Genomic DNA, 9871 nt, shown 5'->3' with positions numbered 1-9871 from the left:
GGGAGCCGCCGGGACACACAGCCGCGTACGCTCGGTGACCTCGCGTTGCTCCTATTCCCTCGGCTTTAAGAACTTGGCTTCCGTAATTTCTTTTCCCAAATTAGCACTGCAAAACTAGAATTAAGTTTCCCAAATCCACCCTGTTGACGGACGGTTCAGAGTACATCGCTTACGTGCCATTCACCAATTCCTTACATCGGCAGACTTCTTTCTCGTCCCACCGTGTTACAAGCAGTTATCTGGGCAACAGGTTGGCGGAACAGAGCAAAGACTCAAACATCTGTAAGGGATCGGGCAGAGCAGCTAAAGGCAGCAAACTCACCGCCCTCTCCTCAAAACCAGAAATGCTGAGCTAGTTTCCTCTCCGCTACCAACAACAGCGCTGTCTGACAGTGCATCCAGACATCCATCTCACTCCCCCCTCCATTTTTAACATCACCTCTGAAATACACACTCAAGCCTTACATCTTTCCCCAGATAACCCCATTTATTGCCCGTTTCAATACAGCCATGGCCTGTGCACATCTGGCACGCTAGTGCTCACCACAGTCTTTCCTGCAACAAACAGTATTGCTTCTTGGAGCCCTAATAAAGTGCCTGACACAGAAGCTAGGCTATCACACGGACTACTTTGCATTGCCACCCGACACTGTGAGCCAGCCAGCAGGAAATACCCTCAGCTGTCAATACCTTTCATTTATGCAATTGGTTGAGCTCTTTACTTTAAAGCCAGAGCCCTTAATACAGACTGGTTGGGAATTCTTTCTTGGCGTTTAATGACTGATTACTGCGATTCAGAATAGCTTCTGGAAACACAGGGCTCATAAGGAAAAATTGCTTCATAAATAGAAGATACAGACACAGAAGTGTTCAATAATTTTGATAACACTTTCCCTCTTAAGCCAACATTATGGAAATATCTTCACAGCCAACCTATTGGCATTAACATTTCAGAAACAAATATTTATCTGCCTAAGTAAGCATCTTATTGATTTTGACATTAAATACCTGGTTCCCACTGGCTGGGAATTCCTCTGTTTTGGGAAATCCCTTGCATGCATTTTCTTCTTTTCACTCTAAAGTCTAATCCTTTCACTCTCTTCCCCCATCCTTACCAGGACTAGCTTTAATAAGCTTCTAAAGTATCTGCTTCAGGGGCTGACCGCACGATATTACTGAAGTTGTGGTCCCTAAGCTGTCTAAATAACTAAGATCATTAAGAGGCAGATGATTAATCTCCACAACCTGTGTATTATCAAAGCAGTCATCAAAAATAAAAGGAAGTTCTGATATTCTCAGTCCAAACAAGTTAATCTGTATCCAGTAGTGACAACAGCAGGATTAAACTGCTAAACACAGTGGTGACTCCCCATAGGTGACATCTCTGGATATTTGGTAGAACTGGGATATCTACCTCTTTGTTATTTGTTGTCATGCAGTGATCAGAATACTGCATTTTGCAATCTGAACTACACAAAATACCTTACAGAAAAGTGAGATTTAAACAAAAGGAACAATTCAAGACAGAAGGAGCACAGTACCTTCCTTTGAAGTATAGCTGGATCTTAATGAATGTTTAGCTCAGCACGACAAGATTATTTAGCCCTCATGTGTGTTGTACATATTGGGAGAGAAAATTTTTTGGAAAAAATCTGAGGATTTTCATAGATACAAATAGAAAAAAATCTCAAATAAGATGGTTATTTTAATATAAGAGAAGAAAAAAAAAAGGAAAAAAGGAAGAAAATGTAGAAAGCGCTCCAACATACTGCAGGAAAAGAAGATAAAATAAAAGATCAGAAAATTATTAAACTTATCCAACACATTTATGTAAAGGAAGCTCACAGTGGCACTTCTGACTGGTGCTCCCCTGCTCATGGCAAACTCACTTTGGTTCCTGAGGAAGGCATGAGCAGGAGGAGAATATGACTGATGTATTGCCATACACCTTTTCGAGTAACAATTTCTGTAACAGTTAAGTTCAGGTGAAAAGTAAAAGACAACTGTTTCCCAAAGGGTTAATTCTCCATTGATAGGACATGACCCGTCACTGGCAGCATGCTGATGGACGTAAACTTCTACACATACCCATCTCTTCCCCAGATTACAGGATGTTCTAACATTATACAGACACTGAACAAAACCTTGAAGTTGTGATCTGACAGCACTCTGCAGTGGTAACTTCTGACATTGCCAGCTGTGCAAAAATCAGGTGAGTGCCTGAGAATAGATGAAGAAATGTATCATAAATGTTTCAGAAACTATCAGTTTCCAGAATGTCATGCCACAAAGAATAATCCTTGGAGATTTTCCATAGGATAATTCAGCATGATCTTTCTTCAAAATAAAACTGGAGAAGGGAGGGGAAGAGCAGGGCAAAGTAAATTAATCAAAACAAGAAGACCACAACCCCATCCTAGACAACAAAATGTCTTGCTATGGCCTGTTCAAGAAAACCAAAACTTGGGCAGAAAACAGAAAGAGAATTTGAGGCATCTGGATTATACTTTCAGTATCGTGAGCCATGTACTTTCTGTATGACCTACACTTTCATTTTTGTAACACATGTCACAGAGGTAAATATTTTCACAGGAAAGACCTTGCTTCTCCATGTGTTTTACAGTTCAGTGAAAAATATCTAAAATCACACGAACAATTCAGATCAGTTACCACATAAGATGGTCTCCATTTACGACATTAAAAACTCCAGGAAATTTTCAGGCACTGCCATTACATAGGAAGTAATGTCATGGTTCGTTCTCATGTTTTATGAATAAGACTTAGAAAAGAAGTAGCAATTTCCTTAGTAACATGACTGAGTGCTCAGTAATGGGACTGGTAGCTGGGCAGCCCTGCATAAACTGTGATTACTCTTGCATGAGTCACTACATCCTTTTCCTAAGAGTTGACTTTGCCTTCAAATCAAACTGAAAATTGGTCTTCTCCTTTACCTACAACACTTTGCACAACATGTCCTTGTACATATTTTAAAAAAGATTTATTGGCAACCTGTAAGAATGAAGAATTCACAGGACCGCCTATGCTAGCTGCATTACGTTACTGTGAGTTACTACAGTAAGCTACTGAGAGTTAATCTGAATCACACTAGATTAGAGTCCTTGTTGTCATTTTTGGTGCTTTCACACTGTATTAAATTTACTTCGGAAATGGGTTTACTGAGATGTTGTTAGACCTCTGACAGCACTAGTGCCCTGAAACAACTACAGCACCTCTGCCAAGCCTTTCTATCAGTATTCTGACCTGTCATAGCACTTACTCATCTGTTTATCTACATAGCATCATGTTGTCTGCTCATCACCTTGCTGCAAAACATTTAGTGGTGAATCACCATACTTCATGATATCAGATGGGGGAGGCTAAGAAAACAGTGCTATGCAGAACATTGTTGGCCACACATCACACACAGCTGTGGCCATGTATGGTCACCATAGTCTTCTGCTTTCGGAAGGAAAGGAGTACATACAGTTGTGTATTTTCACCTAGTGCAAAGACATTGATACGAACATAAACAAGTGGAGGACATAACTGATATCTAAGACAGTCCCAAGAACTGTGCTGCTCTAGGTTGCTTACCTTAACTGTGCTAGGAGTTGAGTACTTGCTGGTTCACAAGAGATCATTTACAGAATGTGCTTGGCTCACAGTTAGAAAAAGAGATGATGCAATGAAACAAGGGGATTCACTGGAACTTTTCAGTTTAATCTTAAACATCAGAATTACAGTCCTAAAATAACTGGGAAGAAATCTATCTACTTTAAAAGTGCTGCTGTTCAGCTGTAAAGATAGAACCCAGATTAACTATACAAGATGGCCACAGGGGATGCATAGATTGCTCACATAGCAGTTCTCACGGATTTTTTAATGAACAAAAGCTAAAGCAAGTTTCTAGTCTAGGCTTCTCTTATAAGAGAAACAATCCAAACAAGCAAAATGTTACATGCCCTCAACTCCCACAGATGCCACGTGGAAAAAATAACGCTCAACATAACTGCTGGCTAAGAAATCAAGTTAATTTGCTAGTGATTTTTAAATGTTGAAAATTGAGCTACTGCAACAGTGCTTTCTAAGGTTTGCCCTAGTTGCCAACTGAAATGGCCAATTTTAGCCATCATCTCTGCAGACCTCCACAACAAAGTTACCAACATCCAATTTTGCTGTATGGTCTGTCTTAGGCCTGGAGACACGAAGTCTTTCCAAATCTTCAGAGAGCTATCGGTTATTAGTTAGAGTTAAGAAGCCTTGCAATCTCTAGCCTCAAAACACTTTGCAAACTATCAGCTCCATAACTGATAATCCTAGAAATAATGCTGCAGTAAAAGCAGAAGAGTTTGAGGAGTTACAAAAATCTAAGCTCATTCAGTGACAAACTGAAGCATGAGCATGCTCTGATTTGCTGCAGTTTCAGGCTACAGCACATTTAATTTTTTGCTAACCTAGAAGAACACAAACTGGGGTCACGTAATGCCTGATATCTGATCCTCGTTCACTACTGGATAAAAACTTCAGCTCTGACACATCAGTATTTTCCAGTAGGAACTGCTTTACTGTTAGACACCTCTAATCTACAGCTCGAGAAAGTGAGTCTTAAGTCAGAAAGAAGTTGAAATTTTGGGAAAGATTTTCACTGTGGGTACCAGAAGTTTTTATAGCTGCCTGCTGCTGAATTCTATATGCCATGAGTCAGCTGATATCAGCCACTCTTAGAAGCAAAAAAAAGAAAAAAAAAATGTAAAACACAGCCCTTGTCAGAGAAAATAAAAATTGAAAGATTATAATCTTTAACAGCTACCAATTAGTAAATCTATTCTACACTACAAAAATAAATTATTGCACATATTTTATGACAGTAACATGTTCACCAACACCACCTCCAACCCTCAATTTGGTCTTGAAAATTACGTCAAACAATTTGTGTTGGTATAGATTAGACAGACCAGTTTCAGAAGTCTGAAGTATAGATTCAAAGCTACATTTAAACCACTTGTTGCTGACTACTTTTGGCAAATGACTAATTAAACTGGAAGAAAGTATTAGAAAAAAAGCTACATAAGGTTTTATGAGCTCCTTTTTACCAGAGGGTCTATTTTCCTTTTTCCTCCCAGCAGTGGAAAAGCTATTACTGAGGAGCTAAGACTTCCTTGTGTGCTTTTATTTTTTTCATGTTTCTGTAAAAAGTCTCAAATACAAGAGAGCTAACAACACCTCTGCATGAGACAAATGTTGAGTTTCAGTTGGTTTTCTGTTTGCTTGTTTTTTGTTTTTCCCACTCAGAACATAACTGATGTAGAAAACAAGGATAAATAGAAGGCTAGAAAGCAGGCATAGAATATGGAACTTTCAGTAGATTAAATAATACGGTCAGAGGTTTATAACTACATAATAGCTCCTACATTTCTGAGCTCCTAAAACAGAAAGGGCAAAAGCTTGCTAATCTTTCAGTGAGGGGAAAACAGACCACACAGGTAGCAACACCACCTTTGTTACACAAATGAAAGTTTTCAAAGCATCCTCCTCTCCATCTATTGGCAGAGCTACCAAAATACTTCAGCACTAGTCTGGAATCTGCCAGGTTAACACCACATACCACTGCTCCAAAGCACTCTGGTTGTATTTGCACTGTTTCAAATAGAAGTAAAACAAGAATGAGCAAAAGAGTTTTATCTGTGTGACAAAAGGCAAGATATCTGTAAACAAAATGATTTAATCTAATCATTTTGGCCTTTAATAAAAGTACATGACAGACTCTTAGTTATTTTATGATGCTTTTGAATACGTAGTGTTCTCTACTTATACTGTCCCTGGCACAAATAAGAATCTGCACTGCTACTCATCTTTCTTCTCAACATCCTAAGTCTCCCTCTCGTTCATGAGACCTAAGATCCATGTGGCAATAAATTTCTCACATTTAATTTTACACAATTGCAGCTGGGCAAGAAATACAATATATGCGGGAACAGTTATTAAAAAATCTAAATGAAAAATATCTTTTCCCCCACCAAAAATTGGAAGTTATTGTGTGTAAATTACATTTACTCTAATTCACATTTTGCGTATTATTTTATACTCACCCACAGTAAATTATGTCAATGTCTATATTTTATTTAAATGCACTAACGCTGACCTTTATATGACAAAATTATTAAGTTCCAAATACATATCTATTAATAGTGCCATCTGTTTGTAAAAGAAAAATCAATATAAGACAAGGAAAGAATATTTATACAATTAGCCTCCAAAAGGAAAGCTCTCTAAAATGTTAATGAAATCACACTGAGCCATAAGATGCTATTAATCAGAATCCAGCTCAGTAAGGAGAGATACCGGAAAAAGTATCTAGCTTTTAGAATGCTTCATAAAAATCTTCCTGTCACTTCACTTTAACATATATTTCCACTTGTAATACAACCAGTGTACAGAAATATACACCATGAATACTTATAAGTGACATTTAAAAAGCAAAAAACAGAAAAAAAATCCAAAGTAATTCTATATTTAAATTCACAGAGATGAAGGAACCAAGAAATACCTTCCGTGTCTGCATAACCCAAGGTGTTTTTCGATGAAGCTATTTCCAGAAAAGGTTATGTTATTTCCTGGCTTATTTACAATGCTAAACAAACTATAGAAACATGCTAGATGACAACTGATTTACAGCAGAGATAGAAGCAGAGTCTATAGTTTGTAATATCTGGGAATGCTACCCAAATTTTGGGTATGTCTTGATTCCACACTGGAACAAGCCAAGGCAAGCAGCAGGCCCCACCCTCTGACTACAATTTCTGGAACGGGAAAACAAAGGTCCATCTCAAAAGAGTAACAACCTGCTATGAACACAAAAATGCATGCCAGCTAAGATGGCAGGACACCATGGTCCAGAACATGCTGTAGAGCACACCAAAGCATAAGACAAAGATAAAAAAAGTCTGTGGAAAGAATATTTGTGGCTCTCAGCACTCATACTTTGTTAGTTCATTTTTATTAGGTACTCAGAAAGTATTCTAGAAAAGCATCATTATGGGCCCCTGTGCTCCCTTGTGTTTCACTTTCTACTTTGCCACCAGCAGATACAAGAAACTGGACTCGAGTGTAACTATCAGTTTGATTTGGTCATCTTTGTGGTCTTCCATTTACGTAACAGCGTTAGGAAGTAGGTACATCACCAGTAATGTGTTTGCACTTAGGAAGAAAGACTGCAGAAACTGGAAGAATCTTTCCACTTGTGTACTTCAGTTTTCAAGCAAATAAAATACAGTGATAAGCCTCAAGAAAAGATTTGAGATCGTGAAGGATTTAGAAAAGAGGAAACACTTCTTTGACATTTGGAAGGCTATACTTAGGAGATTTAATATTCCAGGACAATAGCAGATGTACCTCTACAATCAATAAAAAAAGATACAGATATCTACCTAAAGAAATGCAAAATTCAGAGTGGACTGAATTATTGCCTGAATTTGTTTGTCTCTTTCTAATATCTAGAAGAAGCATAGGGTGACTTGTCTCCCAGTGCAGTGCCCTTGGCAGTGGTTTCACTGTATGAAGCAGGGCTGTTCCAGCAACCAGTGCTCAGCTCTCTTTTTTCTTCTTCAGCCATCCACATTTGTATGAGTGATCTTGCAGCTGAATTTTAAATCTGGATGAATGAGGTGAAAAAGTTGTTTTTTTCAGTCAGACAAATTTCTTAATTGGGTTCACCACACTGCTGCAGCATAATTTTACTGACTGCTAAAGAGATGACAGAAATGGGAAAAAGCAGCTAAAGAAAAGCTGAAGAGGGCATCAACTGCTTTGTTTGGCACTTTGGAATCTCAGCTTCATTCAAGGTCAGGAATCAATGGCAGAGCAGCCTTTCAGCTTCTAATACAGATAAAGAATACCACAGCCCAAGTATGCAAAGCACTGATTCACTGTAAAACTCATACTGGACTGAAGTGGTTTAACAAGTCTGAATGGTTATTTTTGTACTAATTAGCTATTGCCACCTATATCAAATCAGTTATTCTAATCACTTCCCTCCCATTGGCTGGTATAAAGATAGCATTAAAGCCTAAAGGTAGCGAACTTTGTATTGTGTACTCTGCTTAATTCAACAGATACGTGATCATGTGCACATATTTAATCCAGGTCAAATGTGCTGCTGGGAATTATGCCAGTGTACAGATTAATTACTGATATTAATTACCATGAAACATGAGCTTGAGTACCTGAAGTTAGATGAGATGAATCCAAACCTCAGTGTACTGAAAAAAGTTCTGTTAAAAACAGTTTCAGGACTAGATATGATTTTAGAAAGCAGAAAGTGTTTTAACAAGATTTTCCAAAAGTTAATTTCACTATACAAAGAAATGCTTAGTCCTATAAAACTAATCTTGTGAAAGTGCTTGCATATTGAAGTGACTTATCTGGAAATTGTTGAGCCAGCAACAAATAGCATGCCATTGTTTGAAGTTCAGATTAACAGCAAATAGAATAGCATATCTTTTCCTCTGTACTGGTTTAATTAATATTTATTTAACAGAAAATTTCTTTAAAAATGCATTTTCTAATGCCTGGCTTCAGTGCTGAAAAACAAGCATTGCAGTGTAACTGATAAGGCACTCTGCACCTAGACACAATACTCTGTCAAAAGACAGACACAAAACAAAAACATGCTGTAATAGGCTGGAGACTAGATAACAAGTATTAGTCCCTATTGTGAAAACAAAACAGTCTGCAGTTATGTTTGACTGACTGAACTGTTCTGTGGCCTTCTCAGAATTCTTTAATACAACAGGCAAATCCATCTAGGATGTAAATATCCTCGTGTAAACAGAAGTCAGAGATTAATCTGGCACAATTTTTCAAGTGCATAACTCAATTATTCACTTGTTTCATTAGCCAAAATGAGACGCTGAATAAAAACATTGCTCCTCAAGACACATGTAAGTGCCTGGAAAAATATGAAATTGCGCTACTTCAATGAAAGCTTCACTTAAAGAACTCAAGTGCTTAACTGCAAATAAACAGCATCAAGCTATCAGCTTGCAAGACATATTTACAGGAATCACAGGATATTCCCTATATTTTGGGGACTGGTTTGATTCAAATACAAATTCATCAAAATTACCAGTATAGTAATGCTAGATCTCAACGCATCTACCTGAAGCTTCACCATTAGAAGTTGTAGTTATACTAGTAGAATTGGCAACATTCCAGTCAGTTGATCAAACTGTTACGCAGCTATCTATAAATCAATTTGTCAAGTGAAAGGACTGCTCAAATTGTCATTTATATGAAAAATGTTCCATCGTTGTAAAGTCCTCATTCCAGTTCCTGAAAAAACTACAAAATGCAGTCCCAAAACCAGGTGAAAATACTCAAATTGAAATATGTCCAGTTCCACTGCAGTGATGAACTTGAATCATTTCCTAATCTGCTCATAGTAACAGTTACAAAAGTCATATTTGTATTCATATTTTAATGAAGTTAAACCAATGAATTGTAGAAGCTTATTAAACCATTATTTTTTTTTAAAACTTCTCAGAAAAGGTGGAGAATACATCTACTTGAACAGCAATAGTTCAAGATTCTTTCAAAGATTTGCAGTAGCTAAAATCATTTTATGAATATTTGATTTCTACGTAGGCTTGAAAAGTCATTTCCTTGACAGAGAGATGGGGAAAGCAGAAATGTTATCTAAGTAAATCAGAATCTTACATTAAATTTGTAAAAGCTTCAGTCACAGATCTTAAGAATTATTAGGCAGGCTGCACAATAATTGCATCTTGTTATCTTGCTAACTATTCTCCAAATATCCTGTACAGCGAGTCATAGTTGAATAAATCTTACTACATTCTTTAATTCAGAATGTAAT

General features: G+C 37.4%; 1 protein-coding gene across 1 annotated transcript in view; it reads right to left on the bottom strand.

The window, feature by feature from the left end:
* The window catches only part of DNTTIP2 (deoxynucleotidyltransferase terminal interacting protein 2), a 43371-nt gene that overhangs the window by 9218 nt on the left and 24282 nt on the right, over positions 1 to 9871 (bottom strand).

Source organism: Meleagris gallopavo, chromosome 10 (assembly GCF_000146605.3).
Source record: "Meleagris gallopavo isolate NT-WF06-2002-E0010 breed Aviagen turkey brand Nicholas breeding stock chromosome 10, Turkey_5.1, whole genome shotgun sequence".
Taxonomy (NCBI): Eukaryota; Metazoa; Chordata; class Aves; order Galliformes; family Phasianidae; genus Meleagris; species Meleagris gallopavo.
This window is presented reverse-complemented; position numbering and strand designations above follow the sequence as displayed.